This window comes from Muntiacus reevesi, chromosome 9 (genome assembly GCF_963930625.1).
Source record: "Muntiacus reevesi chromosome 9, mMunRee1.1, whole genome shotgun sequence".
Classification (NCBI taxonomy): domain Eukaryota; kingdom Metazoa; phylum Chordata; class Mammalia; order Artiodactyla; family Cervidae; genus Muntiacus; species Muntiacus reevesi.
In genome coordinates, this window is record NC_089257.1 from 79,005,721 (window position 1) to 79,028,102 (window position 22,382).

Here is a 22,382-nt window from a genome sequence, read left to right on the forward strand (position 1 = left end):
TTTTTAGCAATTTCTGATGACTGAGATTGACGAGGTTTTTTTTTTAACTTTTGATTTTGTATCATGGTATAGCCGGTTAACAGTAGTGTTATAGTTACAGATGAACAGCAAAGATGCTCAGCAGCACATATGCATTATCCATTCTCCCTCACACTCCCTTCACATCCAGGCTGCCACTTGACATCGTGCCGAGTTCTGTGTACTATACAGCAGGTCCTTGTAGGTTATCCATTTTAAATACAGCAGAATCTACATGTCCATCCCAAACTAGGTTTTAATAAGCACATTGGTATTGGGTTTGAGTCTTCACGCTTCACATGGAAATGAGGAGAACCTGAACAAAAGCAAATGCACGTGTTTAGTGAAATAAACAGAGAAATTCACACTCCAAATTGTGTAATTGATACCAAAAATACTTACACCAACAGAATTAGGCAAGCATCCACGTGAAAAAAAATGTAAGTACCACAATTCAGAGGACAGTTTTACTGGATGATAAAGGAAATCCATACCCTAAAATTACAGAAATTAAAAAAAAAATTTCATGTCTTTGACCACAAAGAAAATATCAATACATTTTAAAAAGTAAAAATAATAGCTATCTGATTTGACTGTAATAAAATATCTAACTAATAACAAAGTCAGACAAAAAATAAACAAATGAGCAAAATAACATCCACTGAGAAATTAAACACTGTCAATTCCTGAGTAAAAGTTTAGATTTCCTAAGAAAGAACAATCTTGAAAACATTATGCATCACTACTTATGAGATACATTCATTTTCAAAGCAGCACAAAGGAGAAAAATTATTCATATTACTTTTTTAAAGAGTAATAGTAAATGAACTATATATTTAAAGTTTAAAAAAAGCACTAAATACTTAGGGGCAAAATACAATTAATAATACAGAATTAATAAATTTTCAGATATTTTAATGCCTAGTCACATTTTAAAATTTCCTAATATTTGCAATGATTTGCCTTGTGTACATTTTGAACACATTTATAAACACTATATAGAATTGTATCTCTTTTAAAATGTTTATTATTACATATACAGAGTGAAGTAAGCCAGAAAAATAAAGAACATTACAGTATACTAACACATATATATGGAATTTAGAAAGATGGTAATGATAACCCTATATGCAAAACAGAAAAAGAGACACAGAAGTACAGAACAGACTTTTGAACTCTGGGGGAGAAGGTGAGGGTGGGATGTTTCGAAGGAACAGCATGTATATTATCTATGGTGAAACAAATCACCAGCCCAGGTGGTATGCATGAGTCAAGTGCTCGGGCCTGGTGCACTGGGAAGACCCAGAGGAGTCAGGTGGAGAGGGAGGTGTGAGGGGGGATCGGGATGGGGAATACGTGTAACTCTATGGCTGATTCATATCAATGTATGACAAAACCCACTGGAAAAAAATAAATTAAAAAAAAAAAGAAAAAAATGTTTATTATTTTATATGGGTGGGACATTCAAATATGGACAAATATAAGAGTTTCTGTTTGTCAGTAATGTTTCTAAATTTGTTTTTACAGTTATTTTCTAACATGCATATTCACAAATTATATTGATTCAAAAATAAAGCCCTTAGAGATATTAAGCTAGTTCACTAGTTCCCACTCTTTAATCAACCCTAAATTATATCTGATCCCCAAACTATAATTTGTCCTTAGCAACTAGTATGGATTTAAACATTCAAATATGATCATAGAGTCCTTCAGAATTAGAAGAACACGTGTAGATGCTCTTGCATTTTTATATTACCGACAAAGGGCGTTGTTCTGAGTTGTCCCCTCACCAAACCCATTTAGTGCTCAGGAGACTTTTTCTTCCCTCTAGTGAGTCTATGGCCATCGAAACCTCATCACTGGGGCCAGCGACACTTTTGCATACCTTCTTCATTGTCATCACTGTCACCCCCATTATCTCCACACTGGCATCTATCCATGCCACAGACACTATTGATGGTGGTGGCATAGCCTTCTGCCATTGCTGCCCTCCCTTCCTTGCCTTTAGGTCATACTATTGACCTTAACAGGACTGCCATTATCTCCTACTCGATGACTTGAACTAGAGCCAAAAGGAAAGCAAAATAACTCTAGACCTAAACAATCTTTCCTTTGACCATACACAACTCATTTCTAGCTTTCTGCTCCATGGGGTTGGGGGGAAGCAGGCTCAAAATAGTGTGGACTCATTTCTTATGTTGTTTAACCTTCTTTTTCTCCCAACACTAGTAGAGGCATCTGAAACAAACACCTTAAATTTCTCTGAGTGAAATCTAATATATCCAGCTTTGCAGTTTGGAGAATGCATTAGATCCCAAGTAAAATTAGAGTAACTCTGCTGCAGGCACTTTTTTCAATTTTCAACTTCCCATTTCAGTTATCTAAACTGCTTTTGGAAACAACATTTCATTTTCCTTAAGCCAGTGGCTTCCAGCCCTAAATATAATTAGAATCATTTGGGGATGGGGGATTTATAAGAAATAGATTATTTAATTGGTATCTTGAATCTGTAAGTACAGAAGTATATTTGAGCATTGTGATTTATTTTTAACTCTAGGTGATTTGAAGAGCCATAAGAGATCTTTTGCACAATCACTCCTGTTTATAGTTCCAGAGAATAGGCATAGAGCTTGAAAATTCCCAGGGATCTTATATGCTGAAGATCCATGAGAGATTTTATTTAGAGGTCTCTAACCTAGCTCATTTGAAATAAAGTATTACTAAATAGCAAACTTTTTACTCTATTACACTTAAGAGAGGTGGAAACTTATGCATTCACACATGTATTAAACTTAATATTTTGGTGAATAGAAAATCACAAGTCTTTCACTGTAAGCTCTCTAAAGGCAATAATGCATCTGATTTTTTTGGTATTCTCCATCAATACCTAAATCCCTAACTAGCAAGTTGCCTTGGCTGCATGAATGTCAGAATAAGCCAGTTACTAATATGGATAACCAATAAATAAATGGCATTTATATATTCAACCTTAATCTCTCATTTGGGCTTCAGATTTATATACTCAACTGACTAGTTACTATTAAACAGAAATAGAGATTTCTTCTCAGAATATCTGAATCCACCCTGTCTCAACTGACCTTCATTTTCAGAAAGACTCTTGGTAGTAAACCACATTTTAAATTATCCAATTGCTAAGATCACATATGTGTGAATCAGTCTTAATCTCTACTTTTTCACCATGATAACAAGTCTTTCACCAAGCTTTGTGGTGTATATCCAAAATAAATCTGGTATGAATTTATCTTTTTCTATCTCCATTGCAACCACTCTGGTCAATGTTTACCTTGAATCTCACTGGACTACTGAATTTACCTCATCTGGGGCCTCCCAGCTCCCATGATTTCCCTCTCATAGTCAATGTGCTGCACAAGAGCAAAAACAACACTTAAAAAACAAACAAACAAACAACTTTACTGAGGGATGGTTTTCATCCCATTCATCCAAGAGGTATACAGTTCAACTTTTCAAAGCGTATTTGCACATATGTGCACCTTATGTGCACATATGGTGCACATTCACCACAAATTTGATCTTATTATAATGGAGTTATGGTTCCAAATGGACTGGTTTCAAAATGGGAAAGGAGTACTCAACACTGTATATTGTCACCCTGCTTATGTAACTCATGTGCAGAGTACATCAGGCGAAATGCTGGGCTGGAAGCACAGCATTGTAGTCACAATGAAGCACAAACTGCAATCAAGATTGCCAGGAGAAATATCAATGACCTCAGGTATGCAGATAACACCAACCTTATGGCAGAAAGCAAAGAGGAATTGAAGAGTTTCTTGATGAAAGTGAAAGAGGAGAGTGAAAAAGCTGGCTTAAACTCAACTTTCCAAAACTAAGATCATGGCATATGGTCCCATCACTTCATGGCAATTAGATGGAGAAACAATGAAAACAGTGAGAGATTTTATTTTCTTGGGCTCCAAAATCACTGCAGCTGGTGACTGCAGCCATGAAATTATCCGCAAATCAATCAACGTAATACACCACATTAACAAATTGAAAGATAAAAACCATATGATTATCTCAATAGATGCAGAGAAAGCCTTTGACAAAATTCAACACTCATTTATGATTAAAACTCTCCAGAAAGCAGGAATAGAAGGAACATACCTCAACATAATAAAAGCTATATATGACAAACCCACAGCAAGCATCACCCTCAATGGTGAAAAATTGAAAGCATTTCCTCTGAAATCAGGAACAAGACAAGGATGCTCACTCTCACCACTACTATTCAACATAGTGTTGGAAGTTTTGGCCACAGAAATCAGAGCAGAAAAAGACATAAAAGAAATCCAGATAGGAAAAGAAGAAGTGAAACTCTCGCTGTTTGCAGAGGACATGATCCTCTACATAGAAAACCCTAAAGACTCCTCCAGAAAATTACTAGAGATAATCAATGAATATAGTAAAGTTGCAGGATATAAAATTAACACACAGAAATCCCTTGCATTCCTATATACTAACAATGAAAAAACAGAAAGAGAAATTAAGGAAACAATACCATTCACCATTGCAAAAAAAAAAGAATAAAATACTTAGGAGTATATCCCCTAAAGTAACAAAAGACCTATACATAGAAAACTATAAGACACTGATGAAATAAATCAAAGAGGACACAAACAGTTGGAGAAACATACCGTGTTCATGGATTGGAAGAATCAATATTGTCAAAATGGCTATTCTACCCAAAGCAATCTATAGATTCAATGCAATCCCTGTCAAGCTACCAACGGTATTTTTCACAGAACTAGAACAAATAATTTCACAATTTGTATGGAAATACAAAGAACCTCGAATAGCCAAAGTAATCTTGAGAAAGAAGAATGGAACTGGAGGAATAAACCTGCCTGACTTCAGACTCTACCACAAAGCCACAGTCATCAAGACAGTATGGTACTGGCACAAAGACAGAAATATAGATCAATGGAACAGAATAGAAAGCCCAGAGATAAATCCACGAACCTATGGACACCTTATCTTTGACAAAGGAGGCAAGGATATACAATGGAAAAAAGACAATCTCTTTAACAAGTGGTGCTGGGAAAACTGGTCAACCACTTGTAAAAGAATGAAACTAGAACACTTCCTAACACCATACACAAAAATAAACTCAAAATGGATTAAAGATCTAAATGTAAGACCAGAAACTATAAAACTCCTAGAGGAGAACATAGGCAAAACACTCTCCGACATAAATCACAACAAGATCTTCTATGACCCACCTCCCAGAATATTGGAAATAAAAGCAAAAATAAACAAATGGGACCTAATGAAAATTAAAAGCTTTTGCACAACAAAGGAAACTATAAGTAAGGTGAAAAGACAGCCCTCAGATTGGGAGAAAATAATAGCAAATGAAGAAACAGACAAAGGATTAATCTCAAAAATATACAAGCAACTCCGGAAGCTCAATTCCAGAAAAATAAATGACCCAATCAAAAAATGGGCCAAAGAACTAAACAGACATTTCTCCAAAGAAGACATACAGATGGCTAACAAACACATGAAAAGATGCTCAACATCACTCATTATCAGAGAAATGCAAATCAAAACCACAATGAGGTATCATTACAGGCCAGTCAGGATGGCTGCTATCCAAAAGTCTACAAGCAATAAATGCTGGAGTGGGTGTGGAGAAAAGGGAACCCTCTTACACTGTTGGTGGGACTGCAAACTAGTACAGCCACTATGGAAAACAGTGTGGAGATTTCTTAAAAAACTGGAAATAGAACTGCCATATGACCCAGCAATCCCACTTCTGGGCATACACACTAAGGAAACCAGATCTGAAAGAGACACGTGCACCCCAATGTTCATCGCAGCACTGTTTATAATAGCCAGGACATGGAAGCAACCTAGATGCCCATCAGCAGATGAATGGATAAGGAAGCTGTGGTACATATACACCATGGAATATTACTAAGCCATTAAAAAGAATTCATTTGAATCAGTTCTAATGAGATGGATGAAACTGGAGCCCATTATACAGAGTGAAGTAAGCCAGAAAGATAAAGAACATTACAGTATACTAACACATATATATGGAATTTAGATAGATGGTAGCGATAACCCTATATGCAAAACAGAAAAAGAGACACAGAAGTACAGAACAGACTTTTGAACTCTGGGGGAGAACGTGAGGGTGGGATGTTTTGAAAGAACAGCATGTATATTATCTATGGTGAAACAGATCACTAGCCCAGGTGAGATGCATGAGTCAAGTGCTCGGGCCTGGTGCACTGGGAGGACCCTGAGGAGTCGGGTGGAGAGAGAGGTGGGAGGGGGGATCGGGATGGGGAATACGTGTAACTCTATGGCTGATTCATATCAATGTATGACAAAACCCACTGGGGGGAAAAAAAAAAAGACCATTTGAGATGCAAGAAGTCTAAAAAAAAAAAAATAAATAAAAGACCCTTGCTCCTTGGAAAAAAAGCTATGACCAACCTAGACAGCATATTAAAAAAGCAGAGACATTATTTTGCTGACAAGGTCCATTTAATCAAGCTATGCTTTTTCCAGTAGTCATGTATGATGTGAGAGTTGGGCAATATAGAAAGTTGACCACTGAAGAACTGATGTTTTTGAACTGTGTTGTTGGGGAAGACTCTTGAGAGTCCCTTAGACAGCAAGGAGATCAAATCAGTAAATCCTAAAGGAAATCAGTCCTGAATATTCATTGGAAGGACTGATGCTGAAGCTCCAATACTTTGGCCACCTGATGCAAAGAACTGACTCATTGGAAAATACCCTGATGCTGTGAAAGATTGAAGGCAGGAGGAGAAGGGGATAACAGAGGATGAGGTGGTTGGATGGTATCACTGAATCAATGGACATGAGTTTGAGCAAACTCTGGGAATTGGTGATGGACAGGGAAGCCTGGTGTGCTGCAGTCCATGGGATCACAAAGAGTCAGACACAACTGAGCAACTGAACTGAACCAAACTCTGCATAAAATTAAATAAACAGGGTGACAGTATACAACTTTCACCTCCTACTTTCCCAATTTGGAACCAGTCCATTGTTCCCTGTCTGGTTCTAACTGTTGCCTCTTGATTTGCATACAATTTTCTCAGGAGGCAGATAAGGTAGTCTTAGAGTCCTATTTCTTCAAGAACTTTCTGTAGTTTATTGTGATTCCCACAGTCAAAGACCTTAGTGTAGTCAATGAAGCAGAAGTAGATGTTTTTTCTGGAGTTCTCTTGTTTTTTCTATGATCCAATGGATGTTGGATCTAAATCCAGCTTGAACATCTGGAAGTTCTCTGTTCCTGTACTGCTAAAGCCTGGCTTGGAGAATTTTGAGCATTACCTTGCTAGCATGTGAAATGAGTGCAATCGTATAGTAGTTTGAACATTCTTTGGCAATGCCTTTCTTTGGGATTGGAGTGAAAACTCACCTTTTCCTGTTTTATGACCACTGCTCAATTTTCCAAATTTGCTGGCATGTTGAGTACAGTGCTTTCACAGCATCATCATTTAGGATTTGAAATAACTCAACTGGAATTCCATCACCTCCACTAGCTTTGTTAATAGTGATGCTTCCTAAGGCCCACTTGACTTTGCAATCCAAGATGTCTGACTTTAGGTGAGTGATCACATCATCATGGATATCTGTGTCATTAAGATCTTTTTTGTATAGTTTTTCTGTGTATTCTTGCTATCTCTTCTTAATATCTTCTGTCTATGTTAGGGCTATTCTGTTTTTGTCCTTTATTTTCCCTATGTTTGCATGAAATGTTCCTTTGGTATCTCTAATTTTCTTAAAGAGATCTCTAGTCTTTCACATTTTAACATTTTCCTCTTTGTTTACATGTTCGCTTAGGACGGCTTTATTATCTCTCCTCGCTATTCTTTGGAACTCTGCATTCAGATGGATGTATCTTTCTTTTCTCCCTTGCCTTTCACTTCCCTTCTTTTCTTAGCTACTTGTTAGGTCTCCAAAGACATAGACATTTTACCTTTTCTCCTTTCTTTTTCTTGGTGATGGTTTCGATTACTGCCTCCTGTACAATGTCACAAACTTCCATCCATAGTTCGTCAGGCATTCTTTCTATCACATTTAATCCCTTGAATCTACTTGTCACTTCCACCGTATAAATGTAAGGGATTTGATTTAGGTCATACCTGAATGGCCTAGTGGATTTCCCTACTTTCTTCCATTTAAGTCTGTATAATCTCTAATCTACTTTCTCTGTATGTAGATTTCCCTGATTTGGATACTCATGTGTGTCATGTAGTATGTTTTCTTTAAGACTGGTTTCTTTTACTTAACATAAAGAATATGAATTCATTCATGTTTTAGCATGTATAGTACTTCATTCCTTTTTATGACTAAATAAAATTCTACTGTATAGATAATCCAGGTATTGTTTATTCATTTGCCCACTGATATATATGTAGGTTATTTCTTTTTGATTATTATGAATAATGTTGAAATGAACATTCCTTTACAGGTTTCATATATATGAACATTCATATATATGTTTTAATTTCTTTTGGGTATATGCCAAGGGCTAGAAGTACTTATCATATTGTTTTGTAACTCTTTGTTTAATAATCATTTGAGCAACTGCCATCCTGGTTTCCAAAGCACCTGCACCAATTTACCTTCCTACAAGTAGTGTATGAAGGTTCTGATTTCTCCACAGCCTCACAAAAAACTTGCTCCTTGAATTTTTGTGTCTGGTAATTCCAGTGAGTGTAAAGTAGTATCTCATTATGGTTTCGATTTGCAATCTCCTTATGACTAATGATTTCAAGCATCTTTTCAAGTGTTTGTTGATATATATTTTTTAATACTTAAAGCAGATGATGTCATTCCTTTTCTCTGTCATCACTGCATCTCCAGGACTTAAAATGGTATCTGACACATGATAAGAGATTAATAATTAATATGTAATTATTAGTTAATATATAGTAAATGAGTGAATGATTAATAAATGCCTCCATAGCGGTGTAGAGTGCTTCCTAGGAATGAGTGTTTAGAAGTATAGCTAATGAGACTATCTTGGCTATGTCTTTCAAAGAACAAGTGCAAAAATTAGAGAACTTTATGAAAAACATTTAGATGTTGTAAGATTGTTCTAAAGACCAAATGATAATCTAGTACTTTCCTATTCAAAATGTGGTCTGTGGACCTCCACTATTAACATCAGCTTTAAATGATTAAAAGGTTCCTGGGGCTTAAATGATACCTAGAAAATGGGACAAGTTTCTACTACCTCTTTCTGAAGCTTTCTTCATCACCGTTAGCTCTTATTAGGTGGTACTGCTACCACATATATGTTGCTCATCCACACTCAATGTAGCATGGCTATAATAAGCATCAAGATGCTCACTCTTCATTTCTTGCCACCAATCAATTTCAACACAAAGACCTAATGTTGTCAAGAACAATATCAGGTGTTATTTCTCTGATTCATACAACAGTAATCTCTGAGATCCCATCTATCGCACTCATAGAAATCCCTCAAATCCCTAGTACTCTCTGTCCTTCCAGCCTCCTTTCATGTTCTAGCTCTGAGGCAAGGGTAGATTTGTTTAATTGGGCAGAAACTCCCAAACAGTGTCCTGAATGGAGAACAATTTCCGACAACTTTTGTTTCAGGCCCTCTCAGGGGGGTAACACAGTCCAGTGATATTTCCTTAGATTCAGTGAGCTCAGAACTCAGACTATAAGGACTGGCCATCATTCCATGTTTTTGTCTGCTTTACTTTGAAGGACAAGACAAGTTAAATGCTAATAGGGATGATGAAAAACAATCAATCTAAGAAATCATCCTGCCACCCTATAAATACTGATATTAGCAATTGCATAGCCCTTACTGTATCCCATCTGTGTTCTGGATGTTTTATTACCACACCCATTTTCAGAGGAGGAAATACATGTAGAGAGATTAAGCAATTTGTGAAACAATAGTGACTAAAAAGTGATAGATCCAGGATTAGAGCTGAATCTTGTTCCAGATTCTGAAATTTTAACTACAATGCTCTGCTACATTGTCTCTCTATTCTTCAGAACTTAACATGTGCCTTACATGTCAAGTAATACATTACAAACTTTTCAAACTTCAATGCATTTAATCCTCAAATCACAATAATGAAATAGACATTGATCTAGGAATTTAAATACCTATAAAATTAAAGTTTATAAATGCTAACTGTCTAAAGTCAGCCACTAGTAAGTAGAGGAGTTATGATTTTAAAGTTTATTTATTAATAGCAAAGTTCACTGATTTAATGAAACATTCTTTTCTTCTTTTTCCTAGAACAGTCCTTCTATATTGTTACTTCTATATTTTTTTTTATGACCTATCCATCTGATATAATCTCTTTCTATTTAAACCTGTGATAGTCAATTTTTTGTGTTAACTTGGCTAGGCCACAGTGCCTACTCATTTGGACAAACACTTGTCTTGATGTTGCCATGAAGATATTTTTCAGATGAGATTATCATTTAAATAAGTAGACTTTGAGTAAAGCAGATTATCTCCCCTTTAAAGTGAACTCTTCATCCAATTAGTTGAAGGTCTTAAGGGAAAAAAAGATTTTTTTTTTGCTTCCCTGGTGACTCACATGGTAAAACATCTGCCTGCAATGCAGGAGACCCAGGTTTGATCCCTGGGTTGGGAAGATCCCATAGAGAAGGAAATGGCAACCCACTCCAGTATTCTTGCCTGGAAAACCCCATGGTCAGAGGAGCCTGATGGGTTACAATCCATGGGGTCGCAAAGAGTCAGACACAACTAAGCGACCTTGTTCTGAAAAAAAAAAAAAAAAAAAGAAATCTTTCCAGGAGATTATCTGCTGGCATACCCTGGACATTTTGGACTTGACATACTTGAACATTATGGACAAATGTCTATAATCATGGCAGTCAATTTTAAAAAACTTCTCTCAGATAGATACATAGATGCATAGATAATCTCCATTTCCTTTGAATCCACATAGAATACTGTGATGACACATTCTATTACATCATACAAGTACTTGTTTACTATTATTTTTATATACATTCTTTAGATTATTAATAACAGAGGATAAGTACAGTATCTACTTTAATTGGTTTGAAGCACATACCATGATTCAACTGCTACATAGTAAGTGCTCCGTGCATGTGTTTTGAATTAATAACAAAAGGAGGGTAACAGTCAATTGTATGTAAAATTCCACCAGCACTTTAACTCTAAAGACCTCTCTTCTAAATTTCTTCACCCCTTTCCTCTCTCTATAATAAAAACTTCTCTTTAATATAATATGGGAAAAATTCAAGAATCAGCTCAGCAACTATAAACCATTTTGAGGAAAGCTATTCACCACAGGAATTAAAGATTATATCAATAACAGCAATTTCACTCTTGCCATTAAAATGTAGATATTAATAGATTATTATATTAATGGAGCTGGATTTTTCACTATTGAGAATATTTGATAGGCTGCAAGATTTTAGTATGTCTCAACATAAAAAGGACTTTCACATCAACATAAAGTAAGACAAGACACTAAATTTAATCCATAGTGGATCTGAATATAAATGCCTATTGCTGTGTCATATGCTATTTATCCACTACTCTCCTCATTTTATATACATTTCATTGTGATCTTTTATGCATCTAAAGGCTAATATTTTCTAAATGATGACTGTCTATCATATTCAGTAGCATTTTAAGAAATTTAATTGCATTGGCTTCAATTTCCATTGGGTTGATGAGTTTTAAAAAATATACACTTTTTTTTTATTTTCTGTGTGGCCCATGTCTGATCTTTCTCAGCCGCCTCTGCCTCTAATTAGCTGTGAATTAGTTCTTGCACATCATAGCAACAGAGAACAATTCCTTGCATTAAAATATATTTCATAGTTTGGTCCATAAAATTGAACATTTTTCTAGGTTCCATATCAAGCAATTTGTCCTAGCCACCTTACCTTCCTGTAATTTTGGGTGTTTAATGTCTCATTTACCTAAAAATGACTTCTGATCCCTAAACTTTTCTTTAGTATGCTCAGAATTAAGGTTTAGCACAAGTTAAGCTGCCTTTTGTATTCTCATATAGTATATTCCTAGAAGAGTTAATTCTTTTCACATAGGAAACTTTTCTGTTCAACAGGAATCCTAAAATAAATAAATAAATAAATAAATAAATAAATAATTTCTTCTTCCACTGCTTTCACTTTTCCCCCATCTATTTGCCATAAAGTAATGAGGCCAGATGCCATGAACTTAGTTTTTTGAATTTTAAATTTTAAGCTGGCTTTTTCACTCTCCTCTTTCACCTTCAAGAGGCTCTTCACTTCTTCTTCAAATTCTGACGTTAGGGTAGTATCATTTGCATATCTGAGTTTATTGATATTTCTCCTGACAATCTTGATTCCAGCTTGTGATTCATCCAGCCTGGGATTTTGCATGATATACTCTACATATAAATCAATTAAGGAGGGTGACAATATATAGCTATGATGTATGTCTTTCCCAATTTGGAGCCGTCCATTTTTCTATGTCTGGCTCTAGATGTCGCTTCCTGTCCTGCATACAGGTTTCTCAGGAAATAGGTAAGGTAGTCTGGCATGCCCGTTTTTTTAAGGATTTCCACAGTTTGTTGTGATCCACACAGTCAAAAACTGTAGTGCAGTCAATGAAGAAGAAATAGATGATTTTCTTAAATTCTTTTGCTTTTTCTATGATCCGACGGATGTTGGCAATTTGATCTCTGGATCCTCTGCCTTTTCTAAATACAACTGGTACATCTAGAACTTCTCAGTTCATATACTTTTGAAGCTTATCTTAAAAGATTTTGAGCATGATTTTATTGGCATGTGAAATGATCACAATTGTTCAGTAGTTTGAACATTCTTTGGCATTGCCCTTCTTTGGGATTGGAATGAAAACTGACTTTTTTCAGTCCTATAATCACTGCTGAGTTTTCCAAATTTGCTGGCATATAGAGTGCAGCACTTTAACAGCAACACCTTTTAGGATTTGAAAATGCATAGCTGGAGTCCCATCACCTCCACTAGCTTTATTTGTAGTGATGCTTTCTAGGACTCACTTGACTTCACACTCCAGGATGTCTGACTCTAGGTGAGTGAGCATACCATTATAGTTATCTAGATCATCAAGATCATTTTTTGTACAGTTCTTCTAGGTGTTATTGCCACCTCACAATATCTTCTGCTTCTGTTAGTTCCTTAACTATTTCTGTCCTTCATTGTGCCCAACTTTGGTTGAAATATTCCCTTGGTATCTCTAGTTTTCTTGAAGCTATCTCTAATCTTTCCCATTGCATTGATTTCCTCTACTTCTTTGCACTGATAATTGAGGAAGGCTTTCTTATTTCTCCTTGTTATTCTTTGGAACTCTACACTCAGATGGAGTTTTTTCCTCTGTCTTTTGCTTCCTCTGTTTTATCCTCTGTTTTTTGCTTCTCCTCTTTACTTAGCTATTTTTTTTTAATTTTTATTTTTTACTTATTTATTTTTCTTTTTACTTAGCTATCTGTAAGGCCTCCTCAGACAGCCATTCTGCTTTCTTGCCTTTCTTTCTTGAGGATAGTTTTGGTTACCGCTTCTTGACCAATGTTACAAACATCCATTACGAGTTTTCAGGCACTCTATCAGATCTAATTCCTTGAACCTATTTGCCATGCCTACTGTAAAATAATCAGGGATTTGATTTAAGTCATAACCTGAATGGTCTAGTGGTTTTTCCTACTTTCCTCATCTTAAACTTAAATTTCACAATAAGGAGCTCATGATCTGTGCAACAGTCAACTCCAAATCTTGTTTTTACTTTTTGCTAAGAGTATAGAGCTTCTCCATATTTGGCTACAGAGGATATAATCATTCTAATTTCAGTATTGACCATCAATGGGAGAGTTACTATCTGTCAGATATTGTGCCAAATATCTTAAAAAGTTTTAATGCTTTTTTAAATCTCCAGAGCAAGCTTCCATGATAAGAATTTTTATATTATTGCTTTCACTTATACAGAGGACCCTGGCAGTCTACAGTCCAAAGTGTTTCAGAGTCAGACACAAGTGAACATGCACGAATTGTCACTCTGGACACCATGATACTAAATTTTACTGAGATGAATAATACACCCAGATCAGCAAGATGATTGAATAAAAAGCCTTGCATTCTCCTTTCCCCATGGATACACCAATTTGATAACAACTCACATATAGATTACCCTTATAAGAAATGCCAAAACTAATTAGAAATCACCTTATATTGGGTAATGAGCATCTGGTGGCTCAGATAGTAAAGAATCTGCCTGCAATGCAGGAGACACAGGTTTGGTCTCTGGGTTGTGAAGATTCCATGGAGTAGGAATTGGCAACCTACTCCAGTATTTTCACCTGGAGAACTCCATGGAGAGAGGAGTCTGGCGGGCTACAGTCCGTAGGGTCGCAAAGAGTTGGACACAATTGAGCGACTACCACTTATACTGAGTAAAAGTGTAAAAGCAACGACATGGAAACCAGAAGAAAAAGTGAAGGTTTTTTTGCTTGTTTGTTTTGTTTTTTTTAGCCAAAATCCCAACCCTAGCAGCAGTGTCATATAATTAGAAGAAACCCTCTGCCTCCCAGCTTTTCCTTGAATGGCTAAAGAGTTGGACCTTATAGTTGAGGCCTCAGCTATTCCAGGCATTGCCTAAGGGAAAGGTCTCAGAAACTAAAAGAGATCTGTATACACTAGTAGTCCTGGGACTACAATAGACAAAGCTGTCTGAACCAACATGGAGGCAAGCACTCATCACAGCTCCTTCCCCCACTCCTTACAGAGTGAGCAGGCAATAAATCCCAGCTGACAGATACTCTCTGAAAAGGAAAAAAAGTCAAATTGCACATCTAATGGCCCAATTTATCTGGGAGTTACCTGAAGAATTGGATACTGTCCCACTTGTCTTGGAGTATAGACAAGTCCTGGCCTACTCCAGATACCCAGATTTTGCTAAGAATAAACACAACCATTTTGATTACAAAAGGGTCTGTGATCTCCATCGAAGATCTAACCTAATTCATAATAATCTTATGTACTAGGTTTTATATATGGAAACATCCTTAATAATCCATCAAAAATGGTTAGAACAATTTAATGAACTGAATAAAGTTGTAGGATATAAAATAAAAATGCAAAAAGTCTTTAATTTCTATATAGTCATAAGGAAATGTCTGAAAGAAAATGAGAAAAATAATTTATTTGCAATCATAACAAAAGAATAAAACAATTAAGAAGAAAATAACCAAGGTAGTAAAAGACTCTTATAGTAGAAAATGTATAATAATGATGAAAAATATTTTAAAAAATAACAAATCAAATTCAATAACATGTTAATAGAATCATACACCATGATCATGTGGGATTTATCCCAGGGATGAAAATTTTTTTCAATATCTGCTGTCATAGTCAACAATAGAGCCTGAAATGCACTACTTGGGTGCAATCTCAAAAACGACAGAATAATCTCAGTTCATCTCAAAGACAAACCATTCAATATCACAGTAATCTAACTCAATGCCCAACAAATAATGCTGAAGAAGCTAATGTCAAATGGCTTTATGAAGGTCTACTAGATTCTCTAGAATTAACACCCAAAAAAGACGTCCTTTTCATCATTGGGGACTGGAATGCAAAAGTGGAAAGCCAAGAGATACCTGGAGTAACAGGCAAGATTGGCCTTGGAGTACAAAATGAAGAGCAGGGCAAAGGCTAACAAAATTTTGCCAAGAGAATGCACTGGTTGTAGCAAACACTCTCTTCCAACAACACAAGAGAGGACTCTACACATGGACATCATCAGAGGGTCAATACCAAAATCATATTGATGATATCCTTTTTTTTTTTTTTTTTTAATTTTATTTTATTAGTTGGAGGCTAATTACTTCACAACATTTCAGTGGGTTTTGTCTTACAATGACATGGATCAGCCATAGAGTTACACGTATTCCCCATCCCGATCCCCCCTCACACCTCCCTCTCCACCCGATTCCTCTGGGTCCTCCCAGTGCACCAGGCCCGAGCACTTGTCTCATGCATCTCACCTGGGCTAGTGATCTGTTTCACCATAGATAATATACATGCTGTTCCTTCGAAACATCCCACCCTCACCTTCTCCCGCAGAGTTCAAAAGTCTGTTCTGTACTTCTGTGTCTCTTTTTCCGTTTTGCATATAGGGTTATCATTACCATCTTTCTAAATTCCATATATATGTGTTAGTATGCTGTAATGTTCTTTATCTTTCTGGCTTACTTCACTCTGTATAATGGGCTCCAGTTTCATCCATCTCATTAGAACTGATTCAAATGAATTCTTTTTAATGGCTTAGTAATATTCCATGGTGTATATGTACCACAGCTTCCTTATCCATTCATCTGCTGATGGGCATCTAGGTTGCTTCCATGTCCTGGCTATTATAAACAGTGCTACGATGAACATTGGGGTGCACGTGTCTCTTTCAGATCTGGTTTCCTCAGTATGTAAGCCCAAAAGTCGTATTGCTGGGTTATATGGCAGTTCTATTTCCAGTTTTTAAAGAAATCTCCACACTGTTCTCCATAGTGGCTGCACTAGTTTGCATTCCCACCAACAGTGTAAGAGGGTTCCCTTTCCTTCACACCCTCTCCAGCATTTATTGCTTGTAGACTTTTTGATAGCAGCCATCCTGACTGGCGTGTAATGATACCTCATTGTGGTTTTGATTTGCATTTCTCTGATAATGAGTGATGTTGAGCATCTTTTCATGTGTTTGTTAGCCATCTGTATGTCTTCTTTGGAGAAATGTCTGTTTAGTTCTTTGGCCCATTTTTTGATTGGGTCATTTGTTTTTCTGGAATTGAGCTTCCGGAGTTGCTTGTATATTTTTTGAGATTAATCCTTTGTCTGTTTCTTCATTTGCTATTATTTTCTCCCAATCTGAGGGCTGTCTTTTCACCTTACTTATAGTTTCCTTTGTAGTGCAGAAGCTTTTAAGTTTCATTAGGTCCCATTTGTTTAGTTTTGCTTTTATTTCCAATATTCTGGGAGGTGGGTCATAGAGGATCCTGCTGAGATTTATGTCGGAGAGTGTTTTGCCTATGTTCTCCTCTAGGAGTTTTATAGTTTCTGGTCTTACATTTAGATCTTTAATCCATTTTGAGTTTATTTTTGTGTATGGTGTTAGAAAGTGTTCTCATTTCCTTCCTTTGCAAGTGCTTGACCAGTTTTCCCAGCACCACTTGTTAAAGAGGTTGTCCTTTTTCCATTGTATATCCTTGCCTCCTTTGTCAAAGATAAGGTGTCCATAGGTTCGTGGATTTATCTCTGGGCTTTCTATTCTGTTCCATTGATCTATATTTCTGTCTTTGTGCCAGTACCATACTGTCTTGATGACTGTGGCTTTGTAGTAGAGTCTGAAGTCAGGCAGGTTTATTCCTCCAGTTCCATTCTTCTTTCTCAAGATTACTTTGGCTATTCGAGGTTTTTTGTATTTTCATACAAATTATGAAATTATTTATTCTAGTTCTGTGAAAAATACCGTTGGTAGCTTGACAGGGATTGCATTGAATCTATAGATTGCTTTGGGTAGAATAGCCATTTTGACAATATTGATTCTTCCAATCCATGAACACGGTATGTTTCTCCATCTGTTTGTGTCCTCTTTGATATCCTTCATCAGTGTTTTATAGTTTTCTACGTATAGGTCTTTTGTTTCTTTAGGTAGATATACTCCTAGGTATTTTATTCTTTTTGTTGCAATGGTGAATGGTATTGTTTCCTTAATTTCTCTTTCTGTTTTTTCATTGTTAGTATATAGGAATGCAAGGGATTTCTGTGTGTTAATTTTATATCCTGCAACTTTACTATATTCATTGATTATCTCTAGTAATTTTCTGGAAGAGTCTTTAGGGTTTTCTATGTAGAGGATCATGTCATCTGCAAATAGTGAGAGTTTCACTTCTTCTTTTCCTATCTGGATTCCTTTTATGTCTTTTTCTGCTCTGATTGCTGTGGCCAAAACTTCCAACACTATGTTGAATAGTAGTGGTAAGAGTGGGCATCCTTGTCTTGTTCCTGATTTCAGAGGAAATGCTTTCAATTTTTCACCATTGAGGGTGATGCTTGCTGTGGGTTTGTCATATATAGCTTTTATTATGTTGAGGTATGTTCCTTCTATTCCTGCTTTCTGGAGAGTTTTAATCATAAATGAGTGTTGAATTTTGTCAAAGGCTTTCTCTGCATCTATTGAGATAATCATATGGTTTTTATCTTTCAATTTATTAATGTGGTATATTACATTGATTGATTTGCTGATATTAAAGAATCCTTGCATTCCTGGGATAAAGTCCACTTGGTCATGGTGTATGGTTTTTTTAATATGTTGTTGGATTCTGTTTGCTAGAATTTCATTAAGGAATTTTGCATCTATGTTCATCAGTGATATTGGCCTGTAGTTTTCTTTTTTTGTGGCATGTTTGTCTGGTTTTGGAATTAGGGTGATGGTGGCCTCATAGAATGAGTTTGGAAGTTTACCTTCATCTGCAATATTCTGGAAGAGTTTGAGTAAGATAGGTGTTAGCTCTTCTCTAAATTTTTGGTAGAATTCAGCTGTGAAGCCATCTGGTCCTGGGCTTTTGTTTGCTGGAAGATTTTTGATTACAGTTTCGATTTCCTTGCTTGTGATGGCTCTGTTAAGATCTTCTAATTCTTCTTGGTTCAGTTTTGCAAAGTTATACTTTTCTAAGAATTTGTCCATTTCATCCAAGTTGTCCATTTTATTGGCATAGAGCTGCTGGTAGTAGTGTCTTATGATCCTGTGTATTTCAGTGTTGTCTGTTGTGATCTCACCCTTTTCATTTATTATTTTGTTAATTTGGTTCTTCTCTCTTTGTTTCATAATGAGTCTTACTAATGGTTTGTCAATTTTGTTTATTTTTTCAGAAAACCAGTGTTTAGCTTTGTTGATTTTTGCTATGGCCTCTTTAGTTTCTTTTGCATTTATTTCTGCCCTAATTTTTAAGATTTCTTTCCTTCTGCTAACCCTGGGGTTCTTCACTTCTTCCTTCTCTAATTGCTTTAGGTGTAGAGTTAAGTTATTTATTTGGCTTTTTTCTTGTTTCTTGATGTAAACCTGTAATGCTATGAACCTTCCCCTTAGCACTGCTTTTACAGTGTCCCATAGGTTTTGGGTTGTTGTGTTTTCATTTTCATTCATTTCTATACATATTTTGATTTCTTTTTTGATTTCTTCTATGATTTGTTGGTTATTCAGAAGCGTGTTATTTAGCCTCCATATGTTTGAATTTTTAACAATTTTTTTCCTGTAATTGAGATCTAATCTTACTGCACTGTGGTCAGAAAAGATGACTGGAATGATTTCAATTTTTTTGAATTTTCCAAGACCAGACTTATGGCCCAGGATGTGATCTATTCTGGAGAAGGTTCCGTGTGCACTTGATAAAAAGGGGAAGCTGATTGTTTTGGGGTGAAATGTCCTATAGATATCAATTAGGTCTAGCTGGTCCATTGTATCATTTAAGGTTTGTGTTTCCTTGTTGATTTTCTGTTTAGTTGATCTATCCATAGTTGTGAGTGGGGTATTAAAGTCTCCCACTATTATTGTGTTACTATTAATGTCCTCTTTCATACTCGTTAGCGTTTGCCGTACATATTGTGGTGCTCCTATGTTGGGTGCATATATATTTATAATTGTTATATCTTCTTCTTGGATTGATCCTTTGATCATTATGTAGTGTCCTTCTTTGTCTCTTTTCACATCCTTTATTTGAAAGTCTATTTTATCTGATATGAGTATTGCGACTCCTGCTTTCTTTTGGTCTCCATTTGCGTGAAATATTTTTTTCCAGCTCTTCACTTTTAGTCTGTATATGTCTCTTGTTTTGAGGTGGGTCTCTTGTAGACAGCATATATAGGGGTCTTGTTTTTGTATCCATTCAGCCAATCTTTGTCTTTTGGTTGGGGCATTCAACCCATTTACATTTAAGGTAATTATTGATAGTTGTGGTCCCGCAAAATCATATTGATTATATTCTCCACAGCCAGTGTTGGAAATGCTCTATAAAGTCAGCAAAAAAAAAAAAAAAAAAAGATTGGGAGCTGACTGTGGCTCAGATCATGAACTCCTTATTGCAAAATTCTGACTTTAGTTGAAGAAACTAGGGAAAACCATTAGGCTACTCAGATATGACCTAAATCAAATCCATTCTGATTATACAGTGGAAGTGACAAATAGATTCAAGGGGCTAAATCTGATAGAGAGAGTGCCTGAAGAACTGTGGACAGAGTAGTGATATTGTACAGGAGGTGGTGATCAAAACCATCCCTAAGAAAAAATGTGCAAACAGGCAAAATGAATGCCTGAGAAGTTCTTACATTAGCTAAGCAAAGAAGAGAAGAAAAAGACAAAGGAGAAAAGGAAATATATTTCCACCTGAATACAGAGTTCCAAAGAATAGCAAGGAGGGAAAAGAAAGCCTTTCTAAGGAAACAATGCAGAGAAATAGAGGAAAACAGTAGAATGAGCAAGACTAGAGATCTCTTCAATAAAATCAGAGATACCAAGGAAACATTTCATGCAACGATAGGGACAAAAAAGGAAAGAAACTGTATGGACCTAACAGAAGCAGAGATATTAAGAAGAGGTGACAAGAATGCAAAGATTTGTACAAAAAAGATCTTAGTGACTCAGCTAACCATGACGGTGTGATCACTCACCTGGAGGCAGATAACCTGGAGTGCAAAGTCAAATGGGCCTTAGGAAGCATTTAAGAACAAAGCTAGTGGAGGTGATGGAATTCCAGCTGAGTTGTTTCAAACCTTAAAAGATTATTCTATCAAAGCACTTCACTCAATATGCCAGCAAATTTTGAAAGCTCAGCAGTGGTCACAGGACTGGAAAAGGTCAGTTTTCATTCTGATCCCAAAGAAGGACAATGCCAAAGAATGTTCAAACTACCTCTCAATTGCAGTAATTTCACATGCTAATAAGATAATGCTCAAAATCCTCCAAGTTAGGCTTCAACAGCTCATGATATGAGGACTTCCAAATGCACCAGTTGGATTTAGAAAAGGCAGAGTAGACAGAGATGAAATTGCCAACACACACTGGATCATAGAAAAAGCAACACATGTTGGATCTATAAAACATCTACTTCATTGATTATGTTAAAGTCTTTGACTGTGTGGATCCCAACAAACTGTGGAAAATTCTTCAAGAGATGGGAATACCAGAACACCTTACCTGCACCTAAGAAACCTGTATGAAGGTCAAGAAGCAACAGTTGAAACCAGACATGGAACAAGTGAACAACCGATTGGTTCAGAATTGAGAAAAGAGTGTGTCAAGGCTGTATATTGTCATCATGTTTATTTAACTTACATGCATTGTATATCATGTGAAATGTTGGACAGATGGGGACAAGCTAGAATCAAGATTGCCAGTAGAAATATCAATAATCTCAGATATGCAGATGCCACCACCCTCATGGTAGAAAGTGAAGGAGAACTAAAGAGCCTCTTAATGAAGGTTAAAGGGGAGAGTGAAAAACCTGGCTTAAAATCAGCCTTCAAAAAATGAAAATCATGGCATCTGCTCCCATCACTTCATGGCAAATAGATGGAGAAATAATGGAAACAGTGACAGACTTTATTTTTTGGGGCTCCAAAATCACTGTGGATGGTGAGTACAACCATGAATAAAAAGATGCTTGTTCCTTGAAAGAAAAACTATGACGAACCTGGACAGCACATTAAAAAGCAGAGACATTACTTTGCAAAGAAAAAAAAAAAAAAAAAAAAAAGTCCATATAACTAAAGCTATGGTTTTTCCAGTAGTCATCTACGGCTGTGAGAGTTGGACTGTAAAGAAAGCTGAGTGCCAAAGAATCGATGCTTTCAAGCTGTGGTGCTGGTGAAGACTCTTGAGAGTCCCTTTAAAAGCAAGGCGATCAAACCAGTCAATCGGAAAGGAAATCAACCCTGAATATTCATTGGAAAGACTGATGCTGAAGCTGAAGCATAAGCATCAATACTTGGCCTGCTGATGCAAAGAGCTGACTTATTGGAAAGACCCTGATTCTGAGAAAGATAGAAAGCAGTAGGAGAAGGGGACAACAGAAAACAAGATGTTTGGATGGCTTTACCGACTCAATAGACATGAGTTTGAGCAAGCTCTGGTCGGTGGTAAAAGTCAAGGAAGCTTGGCATGCTGCAGTTCATGGGGTCACTGAGAGTCAGACACAACTGAGCAACAACAACTAATTATACCTCATTAGCAAACTGAAGAACAGAAATCAGATATTCATCTCAGTAGATGCAGAAAAAGCTTTTGA